The 19,026-nt window shown below is 35.5% G+C and overlaps 1 long non-coding RNA gene across 1 annotated transcript in view; it reads right to left on the bottom strand.

Annotated features, from left to right (window-relative positions):
- Positions 1–1,650: 1,650 nt before the first annotated feature.
- LOC306669155 overlaps positions 1,651–19,026 on the bottom strand; it is a 98,235-nt gene continuing 80,859 nt past the window's right edge. The window contains exon 3 of the long non-coding RNA XR_013766038.1: positions 1,651–1,727. This is a non-coding gene — a long non-coding RNA (uncharacterized lncRNA). The remainder of the gene's footprint in view (positions 1,728–19,026) is intronic.

Raw genomic sequence — 19,026 nt, forward strand, 5'->3', positions numbered from 1 at the left:
GGTCCTGTCTCCAGGAAAGGAAGACATCAATTATTTTTTTTTAGAGTCAGCAATAAAGGTAAACAGATCATTTTTAGAGAAAATAATCAGGACCACAGAACAAAATTAGTTATTTTATGAAATTTTAAGCAATATAGTACTATTGATAAGTATCAATTTATTATGTTTAAATCATTAATATTCATTACTTATGATCTATAATTATAATTATGTAATTGTCTAGAGGAAAATGATTGCTTTTAATTTGAGATCATCGTTTCCAGTCTCTATCTTTTGTAACTTTAAATTCATCTATTAATAATTATACTAAAGATATATGAGTCTATCAGCTTGAATAAGAATATAGTATAATAAATATTCATCAAGGAAAAAGAGTAATTAAAGGCAAATAGTGCTCTTTGAATCATCTTTGCATTAAATTAAGAAATATATTAAAATTGTACTTTATTAAACTTTTATAAACTTAATGGTATGTGTAGTTTGTTTTCATTTCATTATCTGACATATAAAGTGACATAAATGACATTCATTGGCCAAATGAATTTTTTAAAATTCTTATTCATTTTTTTGTGATATGTTGAAAATGACTTCACTTTTAAAAGTAACTATAAGAGTTGCATATCTTCATGAATACATACATTACAGAATATTCAAATAAAGTATTTAGTGAAGGCTTATGGAAAACCGCTGCTCCCAGCCTGGGCTGCTTCAAGCAGCTCGTGCTGCTCCTTGCTCTTTCAGCCCGACCAGCGGGACAAAAGACACGTACTCTTCAGAGGTTCATGAAGCAGCTTTCCGTTTATTCAAATAACACCCTCAATATATAAGCAGTCTCATGCATAAGCAATTGTAACCAGATATGTCCATCCAATCTTGTTAAGGTCAAGCGATCACTCACTCAAGCATACATGTAAAGTATATCTGTCCACGAGCTAGGCGGCTGAACTGATTATCATACAGCCAATTTAAATGCTTCCTGCCTTTCTCCAGGCATAATCAGGACACCATTTGCTCTCTGCCAGTGGCCATCTTTAGATGCATGTGGCGTAACCCTGGGCCCCGGGTTTCGCCCGCCACAAAGGCTGAAAATGCATTTGATAAATTTGAACAACTTTTAAAAAAGGTAGTTCATATTGATGTGTTCTGAGTTTTCCCACTTTACTGTGTATTAAGAATTTTTATGTTCACTCCATGATCAGGTTGTCTTCTGCTGGTGGAATGCCTCCAGGGAGCAGTAGAATATTTATGTGTGAGTTGAGCCCTGCTGAGGCTCAGGCCCCCTTTGTTCCCTAAGACTGGTCACCATGTCATACAAGATTCACTGCTACTCAAGAGTTCCAGCTCACTGGATTTTTCTCCCCCTGCTTTCTGATATCCTGCTGGTCTATTCCTTTGCCTGAGTATCACCAGAAAAGAAGTTTTAGCTGGCAGAAATTACTGGGTAACTACAATATGTCCGGGTAACTACAGTATGTATCTAGATTTAAGAAAAAAAAAAAGTTTGGGATTGGACTTCTTTTAATGTCATTCCTAAAACTATTCAGATATGGAAATTCTAGACACCATTAAACAGAGGCCTGGGCACATCAATACAATGCTTCTGCACAACACTTTCGTAACCCTTGGAGTTGCCAGAGAGGCTGAAGTTGATAATTTATTTTGTTCATATATATTCCATGTATATGTACAGGGTATCCTCTGGCTGCTTCTCCAGTGCTTAAGGTTAACTGGCAGGATGAACCAAACTTCATCAATTCCAAATCAGTATGATAACATGTTTCTTGCATTTCTCACAACTTTCCATTGTACTTTACTATTGAACATCAGAGAATTGAGTTGTATCCAAGTAATGTGCTGAATACTAGACAATATTTTGCCTACGCCCAATGTGTTTTGCAACTTAGTTGAATCAGTCACCACATATACAAGATAGCATTGCCTTCTATAACTGAATTTGGAAAAGAGATACTCAGAATAGTAACAGAACACTCATATCTTCCAATCTAAGTAATCATAGCCCTAATCCTTTGTTGAATCATTTCTTCCCCCAAAACCGCAACTCCCAAACTTTCTGAGTCCATATCATAATAATGAATGACAAAATTTTCTAAGAGAAAGAGTAAATCCTACTTCTTAGCAGCCCCATTCCCCTTTTTAACTTCTTGACTTCTGGACTCATATATTCAAACTAAAATAAAAAGACATCAAATATCAGGCTATGATTTAAAACATACAATATAACCTTCAATATATCCCTTCAAATACCTAAGGTATGGTCTCCTAAATAAAATCTTAAATAGCTGTCATTATTAATGAGAACATGATAAAAATCTGCAAATTTTGTGGACATTTGACCTTGTCGTATATCCTTTCCGATTAATATATTACCTGGTCATGCTGAACATTAAGACTGAGACCTTGATTTTCACTAAGACTTCTTAAGTCCACAGAATTTCATGGCAGAAATGCTACTGTGATTATAAATATTTCTGATGCATCCTGTAGAGTAGAAGGTGATCGGAACAACCTGTTACCTGTAGCTAGCTAGAACCCTAGAGAATGGTGCCTTCTTGGGATGCATTTGAGGAGATAATTGCTATTAACACGGAGCTAAAGCACAGGGCAGCTTCAGTAGCCAGACTGACTTTAGCGAGAAAATTCAATCTGGAAATGAATGTATAGTCCGCATTCCAGGCACCACTGCTTTTTTGTACAGAAGTTTTATACGAAATTCTGGAGGGTCAGGGGAAAGAGAATGACTGCCACAGGACAGGTCATCGGTCCACTTTATTATTGATACAGTGGTCTGGATTTCAAGCCTTCTGGTGGGAAGTGCCATGGAATGTGAACATCCTATATACCTATGCCAAATCCAAGAGGTATTGATGTAATCCTATCTTAGACTTTCTTATCATTAATCTTCCACTCTAAATCATGTTTTTTTCAACTAGTCAACACATTTATCACTACACTGATGTTAGATTTGTAATACGAGCCATTGTTGCCTCCTCACCTGAACCCAATTATCCAGATGTAGTGCTTCATATTCTGTAATTGGAAAGATTTTGTTTCACAATTACCTTTCAGTGACATTGCTGAGTGGGATAATATCAAAGACCACTTCCTGCTGCTCTGTGAATATAATGCAAGCCTACATAAACTGTTCCTGGAATACTTTCTCTGCTTTTAATGAAGACTTTCTCCATGGTTCAATGATGGTGGACACCTGAGATTTATCTTAAAATATTACTAGGTTCCATGAAATTCAAAGTAAGCTATGAAAATTTACTTATTTCTCTGGAACTGCTCAGGACAATGAATAATCCATTTAATAATAGAATGTTGTTAATGTTCAGTTCCATTTCTATTTTTATTATAACTTAATGAACATGAGAAGTAGCATAGTTATGGTCAAGTTTCCAGTATCATCTAAATCTTAATAAAAGCCAATGACTACTTTTGCTATGTAGCATAGGGATCATGAGAGAGTGTAAAGGACCCTTTGGGCAAAAGACTTTATGTGAGTCCAGGGCATCAGCACTTCAGATATCTCACCTAAGTGAAATTCTGTGGTGTTTGTTTTTCTCTAATTGGCTTATCTCACCAAGCAGAACACCCTGCAACTCATCCATACTGTTTCATAGAGCAAGATGTCATTCATTTTTAAAGTTGAATAGTATTTTAATTATATAACATATTTTCCTTATCCATTCATTCATCAGTGGACATTTTGCTTAATGCCATATCTTGAATAGTGTGAATAATACTTCAATGAATATAGGAGTGCGAATAACACCTATGATATCCTGATTTCAGTTTTTAAGATAAATAATCAGAATAGGTCTGATTACATGGTAATTTTATTTTTAAACATTTAAAGAGCTTCAACAATGTTTACATGGTGGCTCCATCATTTTACATTTCCAGAAGCAATGAAAAGTTTGCCAGTTTATCTATATCTTCATTAATAATTTTATTATTTTTGAAAGCTTGGTAATTATAAGCAGCATAAATAGGATTATATTTCAATTGTTGGAGAGTTTAGTTTATTCAATAAAAGAAACAAGAAAATGATTTCTAGATTTTCAGCTGTACAGTATATGCATCATTGACATTTCCATTTTTTAAATTTTCACACCAAATGACAGTACTTTCTCAGCAGCTAATATCAATACTGCAAAATGCCCATCATTTCCATTCATTCTTTCAACTTTTCACCTGCATGACCACGAGCATCAAGTCCTTTTGTGTTCTCTTCAGAAATGTTTTTACTAACATCCCTTGCTAATTTTCAAGTATATATCCACATAAGCCCAAATTTTCTTATAATCCTCTCTACAGTTCTCAACTTGAGTGATATTTTAAATCTTAAATAATATGTGTCTCTGTTCAGTTTTAAACCCTTCAGCCACATAGTCTACCTCAGTATCTTGTGTCTAAAGGCACCTTCTGCATGATGAAATTCTGGTTAACATAACCATCTGACCCACATTCTCCCTCCGGTGTGTTATGCTCTTGATATGTGGACCCCTGTTCTATCAGGCAGAAAAACAGCTAACTCTCAAGAGTCTTTTTATACCATGTTTCCTTTCTCTGAGATTCCTTTTCCAGCTAATCCTTCATATTTCATCTTGAATTTCATTTTACTCAAAATAGTCCTTTCTTACCCCATATAATTCCCTCCTCAAATTCATCTATTCTATTCATCTTGGTTATTTTTTTCTTAGAAATGCATCAATCAATAGAATTTTAAAATTGGAAAACAAAGACTAATTTATTTTGATGGTTACTGTATCATCTTTTCCAGGCTGGGTATCCTTGAGGGTGGGTGTGTCTTGCTCTTTTATAGACACCAGAACACCCCATCTTCTCTTCCTTCTCCCATGTATGTGAGGAAGGATAGGAATGAGCAGCACAGGGGCTAAATGTTAGCAATTTCTTGTGCTGGGAAATGTGATCCTGTCAGTTAGTTGTTAGCAACCCATTGCATTTTCTTTGATAACCAGCCCTGATCTTCTCAGTCCCCATCATTCATATCCTACACTGACTGCCAGTCCTTCTGCCCCCAGCCTCAGTTTGTTTGTAGATGAATGTGGCATATCCTTACTTTAAGGCCAGGCGGGCTGCAGGCAGATAGCGCTTTGGCAAAGGAAGCATGTGGAGAGTCAGTAAAGTGGATCATTTCATGTAATTATTCTTTTATCCTTGTGTTCCCATGGTCCTCATTTAGTTGTCCCCTTACATTGCCCCTAAGGACTTTGGGCCCCTAAATTCTTTTGGGCATCAACTTGTTTTGGCTGCTTCTGGTGAGGTCTTAGGGGAAAAACCGAAGTTCGTGGAGAATTAAGGATATTTAGATTAAAAAAATGGATTCAGGTACCTTTTAGCTCATGTGACCTAAAAATTTTTATTTTTAATTAGGTAAATGGATGAGTGTATAGATGTCTTTAAAATTAGTAATTCACAAGTTGTTGTAGGTGGTCAGACAATACAATGTTAATTTCTAAAAAATATCTAGAATGTATTATCCATTGCTTCTGAGATTTTCATTCAACAGGGAAGAGATGGCTAATAATATTAATGATACTTGTCTGATAGCTGAGATTTTACAGTAAAAATAGGTACATTAGATTTAACATAAATGGGTAACCTTCCTAAATGTTTCTGTTAGAAAAGACATCTGATTAATTTACAAAGTTAAAATGCTGGAACATCAACTGCTAATTATAAAATCAAGCACTCGACTTCTTAAATTCCATGAGTTAATATATCTAAATATTAAATATGAGTTTTTAAAATGGTAAATGGAAAAACTTTGAGATTGCTTTCTTTCCATGTGTTCACTAAAATCAAAGTTACTAAGAAAGAAGATTCTATCAAGGTGCGATTTTATATACAAAGAGTACAAAATATTTCAGTTGGGTTTCTATTAAAGGACTATAAAACAAAGTTTTTCATCTTATTAATGTATCAGAAATTTTAAGGGTTGTTTCAGAATGCAAATTTTAAAAAAGTTTTCAACAGCTAGGATCAAGAGAGAAAAATATTCTAGGTATGTAACGTATTTTAATATGGAAAGTAGAAAGAAAAAGAAATGTTTCTGGATGAAAAATCTTTTATATAGTAAAGTAAAAATTTGTAGAATATCTAAGAATGTTACATTAGATTTGTGTATGGATATAAACAAAAGTTTAATCCACTATGTGTTACATTAACAAGGATTCCTTAAAATATTAATCTTCTCTCAACCAACAAGATAATTTCTCATGTCTGTTATTTTTTATTATTTAGAGAAAGCAGTCTTAAAGGAATTAGGGTTTGAAAAACTCTGGCTAAACAACAAGTGTTATTTTATAGTATTATTCTATACCATAGATTTTGAAATTTTCTTGAAAAGTGAAACTTATTTAATAGAAGAACAGCATAATTATGGTACTGTTACTGGCTTCTTTGTATACTAGAAGTATTCATACATTCTAAGTAAATGAGACTTTATAATATAAGGTTTAAAAGAACATTTTTCAAACTAAAGTCAGAATTAAAGACTTCAGATTATAATAATTATGTTTCTTGATTCAAAGTTATTATACATACTGAATATGTTTTTACTCTCATTAATTTCATTTTGTATTTTCCTTGTAAATCTTACAATGATGGTCTATTAGCACTTTAATTCTAATATAACAAACTATGTTAATTTCAGATTACTTCTAGTAGTACAAACTAAGATACTTTCAGATAATAGGTCATCACATATAGAACACACAGGATATAAGGCTAACTTTCAGCACTAATACTGAGCCCAATACAATGGAAAGGATAAGTAAATGTAAGGTTATAGATGATAAAGTTAAAACCCAGTACTCCTACTTCAAGACTGGTAAGACTAACCTGACAGATATTTAAACCCAGAACTTAGAGGCTAACGTTGAGGAAGTAAAAGGGGCAAGAAAGAAAATAGCCAATATTGGACTCATGTTCTAGAGGGAGCTCAAACCCAAGGAACAACAGAATTTCTAGAAGGACTTTCTAAGACTAGGTCACATAACTTCCTGACTATGGGGATCAATGAGAACCTGGATTTCAAAAGGCCAAAGAGTGCATATATTACAATGTGGAGGGACATTTGAAAGGGAAATATACCTAATGATTTCAAGGGAAGCCACATATGGTCAGGAAGACCCTGACCTATCCTATAAGAGGGCACTAGAGGAACTAAGAGGTTTTCCCAAGTTCCCAAGTGTTAACCCCTGAGGAATCTCAGCTGACTCTTAACTATAGGTGAGAACAAGATCAATTTGACCACCTTGATCTTAAACACCTGGCAAGAAATTTATAACGAAAGTACTGCTATACTTGGGCATTTAAAAGGAAACATAATAGTGCTTTTTAAAATTATTTTGATTTTCTAATTTTTTTCTAATTATTTATACATGTAGAATGCATTTCAACTCATTGTACATAAATGGAAAATAACTTCTCCCTTCTCTGACTTTACATGACACAGAGTCACACAGTTCATGCAATGATACATATATATATAGGTTAATAATGTCCATTTTATTCTACAATCTTTCCCATTCATACACCCCCTCCTCTCCCTCCACTCCCCTCTTTCCAATCCAAAGTTCCTCCATTCATCCCAAGCCTCCCCCATTATGGATCAGCATTCACAAATCACAGAAAATATTTCCCCTTTGGTTATTTTATGATTGCCTTGTTTCACTTAGCATGATATTCTCCAAATCCATTCATTTGCCTTCAAATGTCATAATTTCATTCTTAAGTCTGAGTAATATTCCATTGTATATACATACCACAGTTTTTTATCCATTCATTTGTTGAAGGGTCTCTACATTTGTTCCATAGTTTAGCTATTATGAATTGAGCTGCTATAAACATTGATGTGATTACAATCACTGCAGTATACTGATTTCAAGTTCTTTGGGTATAAACTGAGGAGCGGAATAGTTGTGTCAAATGGTGGTTCCATTCCCAGTTTTCTGAGAAATCTACATACTGCTTTCCAGAGTGGTCGCACCAATTTGCAGTCCCACCAGCAATGTATGAGTGTACGTTTTCCCCACATTCTCACCAATATTACTGTTGCTTGTATTCTTGATAATTGTCATTCTTACTGAAGTGAGATGAAATCTTAGAGTAGTTTTGATATGTATTCCTCTAAATCTAGAGATGTTGAACATTTTTTTTATATATTTGCTGATCAGGCACCAGACATATATTACAAAAAAGATGGCCTCTTCAATAAATGGTGCTGGGAAAACAGGAAATTCATATACAGCAAAATTAAATTGAACACCTATCTCTCACCTTGAACTAAAACTAACTGGAAGTGGATCAAGGACCTAGGAGTTAGACCAGAGACCCTGAGCCTAACAGAAGCAAAAGGAGACCCAAACCTTCATCATGTCAGCTTAGGACCTGACTCTCTAACAAGAGTCCTAAAGTATAAGAAACAAAATCAAGAATCAAGAATGAAGCCATGGGATTAATTCAAATAAAGTAGCTAACTTCACAGCAAAGGAAACAATAATGTGAAGAGAGAGCCTAGCCATTTGATGCGATAAAATCTTTACCACACACATATCAGGTAGAGCACTAATGTTCAGGAGATAGCTATATATAGATATGAATATACAGATATATATTCCTTTTAATGTAACTTAAGATGTACACTTGTGCCAGCCCCACCAAGAGTAAGTAATACTGGAGGCTATAAAAGTGGGATTATTACAGAGGAGAGCCTGATTAGTATTACAACAGAGTATAAATTAAAAGCTTTTCTGTAGTCAATTCAGTCCTCCTAATCTCCACATAGGTGACCTTGATCTATGTTTGCTAGTATGATTATCTAGCCCTAAGTGACAGAAATGAAGGTATCTGTAGTAAACACAGAGATTATACCAATGGAAAGGTACTTTAAAAAATCAGGTGATATTGGGTATTTTAGATATCTCATGGGGGCATCTGTGACATAAAACTCAGTGTTGTGTTTACATTCATGATAACTCTGGCAATGTAACTAATATCTTTAAAGACTAACTTGTCCAAATAGATGTCATGTCATCACTGGACTTGTCATAGGAACAACTTCTTAACTTTTGCACCTCCTGGTGAAGAAATTGCTGGTCTTTGTCATCATTATCATATTCACTGATATGTTTCAGACACTGTGGCATTTATTTTGTATTAATCACAACCCAGTACTCATGTCTTCTTGTTTCTTTCATGTAGCAACTGCCACTCAGATGACTTTACAACCTGTTCTTTTAGAGCCAGACTTTTGCCACAGACCCCCTCAACTCACCCAAACATTCCTAAAAGAGAAACCTAAACTGTTTGCTCGCATCATCCCTCTTCAACTTGAAGCAGCTAGAGCAGTTCATGTATTTCTCCTTACAGCAGTTAAGAGTTTCCTTGAGCAGAGGGGGTAATAAGTCAGAGGCCAAGGACAAGTAGTCAGCATAGATAATAAATGATTGTGTTGGAAAGATGGTGACTGATTATCAAAAAAAAGGAAATGGTATTCTAACACATCCAACTGCTCAACTGTCTTCAAAACCTCTGGTGGGGGAAAGAATCTCGCTTTCTAACACAAATGATTTACCCTTTGGATTTATTCTTTCCTGCCTTTGGGTATATAAGCAAGAAAGGAAGAGGAGGTGTAAAGGTTAATTGGGATCTAGCTATAAGGATTAAAGGGAGAGTAATAAAAGGGCAAGCACAGAGGATGGTGAAGAGCTAGAAGTAGTTGTTTCTGTGGGAAAACCAGCCCAGTTTATTATCTATTCTAGTGTTATATCCAGTTAAACTAGGTTATATAATCAGTCAATGTACAGAGGAGCAAAAGTCCTTCCAGTCCAGCAAAATCCTCAGTACACAATAGGTGCTCAGTTTGAATGGCTTAGAAGTGCTCTGCAACTCCTCTGTCCTTGAGGCCTGGAGACATTATCTTATTGTATTAACCTTTAGAACTAGTGAACTCTAAGAAGCAAGCAACTTATGTGATATGCACATAGGCAAAGCTAAGTGTACTATGTAACCTAGTGCTGGGGGAGATTGGCCCTCACTCTAAATGGAGGATCATACCTGAGTCTAATTCATGTATTTGGCAAAATTTGGGTTTTTAAAATAAACTCTGAGAAGTTCTTAGGCCTCCACAAAGGAACCTCAGACTATTTTCCTCACATTTCCCAGAACAGGCTAAGCTGCAAAATGCTATTAAAATGTATACTTTGCTCTGATGCTCATGATTCTCTATTGGAGAGTTTGTATTGAGCTCATGCTTGGTAGCAGAAAACAATAGGGGTAAATCCTGGAATAAAGACTTTAAGTTTGCTGTGGGTCAAAGGAATCTCAAGTGGGCAAGGAGGACAACTAGTCATTGTTGAACTTTTAATGCTCTTCTGGAGAAATCTAGGGAATAGGTCAATTAAAGGACTGAGGATTTTTCTATGAATCAGTTTATATAAAATATCCCTCTCTCATGGCTGGAGTTTGGTTGTCAAGTGAAGGGGGTGCTCAGGAGGAATGAGCAGAGGAGGAAAATGTGGTCAGCTCATAGATGTAGCTCATATGTATAATACATAGATGTATTATAGGTTACCGGGACATTGGCTCAGCACCACTTGATCAACTAGTTACCACAGGATACCCAGAGGGCTGTCAGGAGAGGGGGTCAGGGGAGACACCTTTCAGATTCACCAGGGTGTGACCCCAGGCAGAAATTCACAGCTGCTTCCCTCCTTTACTCAACTCCTCACATTCAGAGGCAAACTGGTATTAGGAGTTGCTTGTCCAGGGGAACTAGACATGCCAAAGCCAGGATAGAAGGGTGGGAAGACTTTTGTAGAGCTCATGTACTCTAGAAAGAAAGAGAGACAGAAAGATGTAAAAACACACCTATGAAAGATATGAGGTGTCTAGGAGATTACCTCCATGTTTATCCTGGATAAACCCCAGCTGACACCAGTCTTGGAATTCAGGTTCAGATCCTTGTTCGCCCATTATTGAAGATGAAACACCTGAGAAACACTAAAGCAACATAGGAAGCAAGTTTTATTTAAGCCAGGGACAGGGGTAGCAGACTTCTCTGGAAGTGGGAGTAGGGCAGAACTGGGTGTAAAAATATGCATAAAATGTTGGTTTGGTTCATCCTTGCTTCCTCTCCCCTTCTCTCTCTTTCTTCATTTTCTTCTTCCTTCTTTCCTTTTCTCCTATCTTTCCTTGATATTTCATTAATGCCCCCTTACATTTGACATCCAGAATCTAAATTATTCTAGGGAATGTAAACTTATCTTTCCCTTGATAGTTTATCAGAAAGTCAGTGACACAATTTTCCTACTTGAAATATATGCTAACTCCCTCCAGAAAACTATTATTTGTTCACTCCAGGATGATTCAGTGTGGCAGGAATCCAACAGGTGGAGAAGCAGCAAGCAGCACTCAGAGCAGAGGAGATCTCCAAAGTTTGTTTTATGCTGGCAGTCCCATGGGAAAATAAAACTCCAGATTTTGAGCCCTGATCCACTGTTTCTCACAAAATTTTTACATAATTTTTTGTCATCTTAGACCCATACTGTGATTGTGGCTTTTTTTTCTCTTTTTAAAAAAATTCCTAATCTATCAGGTTGAAGGTCTTTGCATGGTCTCTAAAATAAAGCATGTTTACAGAAACAAATAAGAAGAAACAGCTCTTTTCACAGATGTGTTACATTTCAAGAAGGAGTAGTCAGATTCCTAGGGCAGTTATTTACAATCCAAAAAGTAGGGATGCATGGTTCACTAGACTTCCTGGAGAGAGGCTGAGGGTGGGCACTTCCCCCAGACATCGGTTTCTTACCATAAGGTTTTTATAACTTTATTTTACAACCAGGTCTGGCTTTACCATAACATCACTACATTATGTGAGATTCTGGGGAAAGATGAAATTTGGCTTATCTAAACCTGTTGGGATTTTGAATTTCCTCATTCATGCTTACATAACTTTGAATTTGCTGTAGATCGCATTGAAAATTTGCCAGTCATTACAACAAGGTAGAACAATTACATTGAGAGATTTTGTGTTTAATCACATAACGTCCATTTTTTCTGAAATGATTACAGCTTTGATAAATAGAAACATGATACTTAACATGTTCAATCTGCTATTTCATATGGTTAAGTTTGCCAAAACTTAACCAAGAGCAGATCAGTATCTTAAGAAAAACTGTTTGTTTTAAATATAGAAAATTAGATTCTGCTCTTAGATTAGAATATTGAATTTTGACCTCAGAAACGGTCCTTAAATAACCTTTTCAATAGAACCAAATTAAGCACACATACAAATTTCCTAAGATTTATCTTCCACAAGCTTCAGTGTCTTTCTTCCACAATCTATATAACTTGTTTACATCCCTAGTTTTGTCCTATCTCTCTCCTTTCTATTTTGGATTTTTGGATGAAAATATTTTTCCATACAAAATTCTTTCTCAGAAAAAATGTCTCCAAAAATATGTTCTTGTATATATAACAGTTTATATATTCCTCCTAATGATTGATTCTTTTCTGCTTTTTCTTCCTTTCTTAAGTTTACTACTTAATTCAACTCTTCTGAAATTTTTGAATATAGAAAAATTACCTTATCCTTAATGAAATAATATGCTTTATGATTTTCTTATAGTGTTTTCATCAAAGCACCATATATATTCTCTGTATCCTTTGTATATAAAATTACATATATTAATCAGGATTTTTTTCTTTTAGTCACCTTGCCTTTTAGTAAAGACCCCAAAAGGCAAATCAATTTGTTTTATCATTACCAATAATTTAAAATAACACAGTTTAGACCCAAATATTATCTTACAGACTTTAAGAAACTTATACATAAGTGTATACAAATTTATACTTATCAGTTAATATTTTATTATTTTAATTTACTGTATAAATGACTCAGATATTTTATCTCTATCATATTGTTAGAAAGAACTTGACACAGCAATGCCATTTTGAAACAACCTTCATCTAAGAGCAAGAATCACCTAAGGCCACTGGCATTGAGCTTGACCTAAACTCATCAATGCTCCATTATTATGCAAAGAAATTCCAAACATTCCATCATTATAAGAAAGGAAATTGTCATCTAGTACTAAAATCCTGAAACCAACTAAATGACCTAACTCTGACATCCCTCCTCCCTCACTTCCCTATTTGTACCCTAGTCTGTAAATGGAAGATATGTTTCAGTCTACACAGGTCCCCCCTGCACAGATTTGTCCCAAATAATCCTGTGTTAGTGTTGAGCCACCTTTCTTCTCTACTACCTTCATTCCGTTTTTTCCTTTACATATAAGATTTAGATTTTAAATTATAAAAACAGCATTCTTGTAAGAATGTATATATTTATTTTTACCTAATTAATATTTAAAATTTTATATTCCCATAAAGAACAAAGTATCAGATGAACATCATTAATATTTAAAATTATTATTGTTGTTGTTTTTGTCAAAGAAAATCCCTAAAAGCAATAGACATTGTACTTTAAACATATAAAGAGAGACAAATACAGTTCCAATTGTCTAGTAACCTAGGCAAATTAAGACAAATTGTTTTAATAATTCTAAACATCTTTACATTTATTATACCAAAAAAGATTTTATGTCTAACCAAAGTCATGCGAACTAAGAGGCTTTTCTTTTTTTTTAATTTATACACACGCATTTACCCATGAGGTAATCTGGCACTGTAAGGCCCCCAAAAAGGAAACCCCAACTCTGTCCCATGGATCTACAGCAACCCCAATCAACCGCAGGAGGCATCACTTGATGCAAACCACAAGAGGTGTTTATTCCAGCGCGCTGGGATCCAACTCATGACTCACGCAGGAGTCCAGGAGTCGAGTCCCTAGCAGAAAATCTTGTAGGTTTATAAAGGCAGAAACCCACATCTGGAGGGGTCGCACATGAAAGGGAAAAGGGGGACAAAGCTGCCGGGAAATTTCAAAGGGGGTCTGGGTTTGCTGATAACATACAACATGTTTCACAATGTTTTACAACAGGGCGTAGATTCTGGTCAATAGTTTCTGGTAATCCTACTGTTTGAGCACTATCTGGCTATCTGGCTCAATTTACCCTTTTACTCCCTGTTTGGGGCTGATTCCTGGAACAGCTTTAAGGGCTTTGTTCCCGTCACTGGGAGGGAGACCTTAGGGAGTTGAGATAAAACAGACAGCTTAAAAAAATGTCCATTCTTTCAGCACCATGTAAAAATGTAAAAAATATGTACACATGAGCACATTTGAAGACACAGAGTACTATGAGTTGAATACAAAAATAGACGTGAAAATATCTAAAAACAAAGATTATATGTTTTTATTTACCAGATAATTGGTCTCCCCTGGTATGCAACTAGAAAGAAATGCTCACTAGATAGAGAACATGTCAGATTTAGAGACAGTCATAGATTTTCATTGCATAGTACAGACATGGGAAAAGTCCTTACAGTTGAACATATCAATAGCAGAATCTGCCAGTCATGGTGACAATCGCAACTGCACCCTCAAGAGCTAATACAGCACAAACAGGACTGCTGGGTCCCCGTGCTTATCGAGGTTGTTAAGAGATATTTGTCTGAGGAATGTGCAGCTGCCTAGAAACCTTATCTATCAAGGACAGGGGGGCCTAACCCGGACTCATCTCCTGCATAGTTCACCCCTTCCCTCCTCCCTTCTTCCTCTAGGACCGTTCAGTTCTGGTGGGACCCAATGAGAATCAAATAGATTGGCAGGACCCAACCAGAGGAGGACTAATGTTTAGCTGTTCAAATGTTAACCAATAACGTACAGGTCTTTGTGTGTGAATGCTTGGAAATCTCTTAAATAGAGGGCTTTTTCGCCCCTCGGGGCCGCTCCCTCCCCCCAGCCATTGTATAGGTCTGAGGGGCTGGTTGCGGTCCAGGCTCGAGCTTGCTTTAATAAAACCTCATTGTGTGATTTGCATTACCCGGTGTTCACTTTGACTCTCCGGGGATTAGTTGGAATGGGACCCTAACAGTTGCACACAGCTGCATCCATCTTGAGATGCTCTCCAGGACCAGGTTTGATGTCACCACAATCTAGGGGCACAACCACCCCTGTCTGGGGAATCTAGCCAGGACCTAGAAAGTTCAGTATCAGGGTGCCTGCTGTTTGGCTGCACCTGGGGTCTTCCTCCTGGGAGTGCTTGGGGCTTGTCTAGTTGCTGTTTCTCAAGATTGCTCATCCCTGATGATCTGTCTCAAACTTCCAGTAGCATTGAGATCTTGGAAATGAAAAGTGGGACACCTGAAGCCCAGATGAGTGGGATAGTGACTGGATCTGCCAGGGCCAGTCTGGGACAGGCTATCCCATGAAAACTCAAGAGACAGGGTTGAAAAACTTTCAAACACCAACAGAGACAGTTGTTCAATTTTTCATCAACATTTATTTTATTTTTATATTTTTCTCTCTAACATCTCTACCATATTTGGAGCAAGGTAGTTTTCATGCATCAGTTCGTTGAGGATAGTGATATATGTGTGCTGTTTTAGAGTTCTCTTGTATATTCTTATTCGTATATTTTTAATTTTTCTCTCTTTATGTGTATTTTTCCTCTCACCTGTCTGTTTTCCTAGATTCCCTTTGTATTTTTTTTCCATCTAACAGCTAATCTCTATTGGATCCACTTCCACTCATCCCGTGGATTTGTACTTCTGGCTTCTTTCTTACTCCATCATGAACATCATTTCGTACACTATTTGTGTTCTTTGTCTACCATTTGAAATTGTAAACTATTTGGGCGAAATTTCTGTTTATGTTGTAGACAGTGACTAAACCCATCATTTCTGTTTATGGGGATAGAGCAGTAGACACCTTGGTGGAAGATATTAGACTTAAAGCTGTATGTTGTTTACTCAGGGTGCTGTTCGTACTGAACTCCCTCTAAAAGGTGGGATACTGGAAATCTTCAGGGACATTATATTTCTGCAGAGTGAAATCTCTACTACCTTAGATCCTCACAAGTAGATGGGAAAACACACAAGCAACATGAAAAAACAAGGGAACAATGTGCCCTCAGACAAACCAATGTGCTCCAATAACAGAATCCACTGACAACATAGTAGAAGAAATGTCCAAGAAGGAGTTTAGAATGTGCATAGTTAAACATATTTGTAGTAGAGGATGGTATAAAGACTTAAAGAGAAAATACAGGAAGTGAAAGATCACCTCAATAAAGTGTTAGAGATTCATAAAAAAAAGCAAAAATACTTGAAATGAAGGAATCAATAAAGCAAATTATAAATTCAAAGGGGAGAATCACTAATACACTAAACCATTAGGAAGACAGAATCTTAGGCAATGAAAACAAATATATAATATAATATTGAAAATAAAATTGAACATTCAAAGAAGAGAGTAAATATTTATGAACAGAACTTCCAAGAATTATGGGATTACATAAAGAGACCAAATGTAAGAGTTATCAGGATAGATGAAGGAGCAGAGACATATTTAAAAGGAATGGACTTTATTTTCAATTATATAATATCAGAAAATTTCCTAAAACTAAAACAAATGAAATAGAATATTAAATACAAGTGAATAACAGGACCCTAAATGCACAAAATTACAGCAGACACAAACCAAGACACATTATACTGAGAATGATTAAAAACAGAATAAGGGTAAAATCTTAAAGGCTGTGAGAGAAAAAAGGCAAATTATATATAGGGGAAAACCTATTCAGATCTCAACTGATTTCTCAATCCAGACCCTCAAATCTAGGAAGTCATGGAACAACATATTTCAAGCTCTGCAAGAAAGTGAATACCAAACGAGAATTTTATATCCAGTAAAATTGCTTCATATTTAAAGATGAAATAAAAATCTTCCATGATAAACAAAAGTTAAAAGAAATCACAATTAGAAAGCCTGCACTATAGGACATTCTCACCAAAATAAACCTGTCAAAATAGTTAAACACAAGTAAAGACAACTAATTACATATCTGATTTCTGTATTATTTGTAGATAACCTTCCAACATAAAAATTAGAAAAAATGACTTTATCTCAGAAATGAAAATTCATAGTGACACCAACAGTGCTATAACTGTGGTCCTGAATTTCTGTGGTTTGGATAGGACTAGAGTGTATCCGCCTGAATTTCGTGTGCTAGAAGGTCATTGTGGCAATATAGAGATGGTGGAATACTTAAGAAGTGGGGACTAGTAATAGGTTCTTCCGCACATTATATAATAGTGTTCTGGGGGAACCAGGTTACTTTCTGTGACTGAAGTCATTATAATAAGAAGTCTGGTCCCTGAGCTGTTCTTGCTCCCTGACTTGCCATGTGATTGATCTTTTGTTTTTGCATGGGTCCCTTCCATGATGCCATCCACTATTTGGTAATGTATCCAAAAGACCATTGTCAGATGATGTATCTGTGGGCCTTAGACCTGATCTTAGGTTCAACCTCCCAAACCATAAGCAAAAGAAATAGATTTTTTTTTTTTTTTACATTACTTGGCCCCACATATTTTTTTGATCAATAGAAAACAGAATATGATATAACATTTGGAAGACTAGTTTTTACTTTTGTTATGATATCAAATCATCTTTTGTATTTCATTATTAAAATATCTATCTCATCCTTGAAGTCACATTGACTTAAACATCTTTAAATCTATTGCATATTGTCTCTGCATTTTCAAAGACTAAAATTTTGTTTATTCTGTTTGCATCTTGCAAATTAACTACTAGACATATTTATCACCTTTCCTGTCTTTTAGAAAATGAGGTCAAAAGTGGAAGCTAAGTTAGAAAATGGTTCTACAAATGAAAAGAATGAATATGTTCATTGTACATACTTAGGAATTTATCTCCACTGAATCTTTCTTTATAATAATATTGTTGAATTCCAATTTGTGAAAGCAATATAGCAACTACATTCTGCAGATCATAAAGATACAGAAAATTCATTTTTAAAAAATATATTGAGTAGCATTATCCCAGGGAATATGGCAAACTTAATCTGAATGTACATAGAAATGGTTATTTTTGTCCTCTTCAACGTTCATTAAGTTAAACATTCATTAAGATAAACATTGGCACTATTTATCTTTACCAGCAATTACCTGTGGGGGAATTGTCTATTTCAATATTTAATTCATTCAGTCACTTGCTTACAATTTGATCTTAATTCTATTTTATGTTAATGTAGTGTAACTTTAGTGAATGTATTACAAACAGACTTTTAAAAATATCATTTTACTGTTGGTTTTCTGGAAGCCTTGTGTTTGTAAGTACATGGATGGTGAGAGACAAATATGCCCATGATATGAAGTCACAAATATAGAAGCCAGTCACCAGCAAAATTTGCCACGGGACAAGCTCAGCTCCTGTCAACCTCACTCACATGGACACCATCAAGGCCAGCCTAGAAGTACTCCATCTTGTCTAAATCAGAATCATGAGCTAAGCAAAAAGTTGTTTTAAGACAATAAGACAATAAGAATTTGGGTAGTTTGAGGAGCCGAGGTCTTAGCTCAGTGGTAGAGTTCCTGCCTAGCATGTGTGAGGCCCTGGGTTCAATTATCAGTGCCACATAAAAATAAATAGAATAAAGGTATTGTGGAAAAAAATTCTTAAAAAGAAAAAAAAAATTTGGATAGTTTGTGATGGAAGACCAGTCTTGCATCACAGCTCTGAGTTGCTCCATCTGGCAATCTTAGAACTCTGCTTTCTTTCCCCTCTATATAATCACTCTATTGTCTACTGAGTAGCCATTGGTGTCCTATAAATGTATAACAATTGGTCCTCTGCACTAAAAGGAAAAAAAAGCAACATTTTCCAAATAGCAGTATAAATCCACCCATGACTCATTGCAAGGTGCTGAGATATTTTGATCCATGTATTTCAGTTTAATAGCACATTATATTTTCTTCTCTGTCATTTTTTGTTGATCTTATAGTCATGTAATTTTTATCATTTTATATTTTTGAACATAGTCTGTG

Source organism: Sciurus vulgaris (genome assembly GCF_902686455.1).
Source record: "Sciurus vulgaris genome assembly, chromosome: 9".
Taxonomy (NCBI): domain Eukaryota; kingdom Metazoa; phylum Chordata; class Mammalia; order Rodentia; family Sciuridae; genus Sciurus; species Sciurus vulgaris.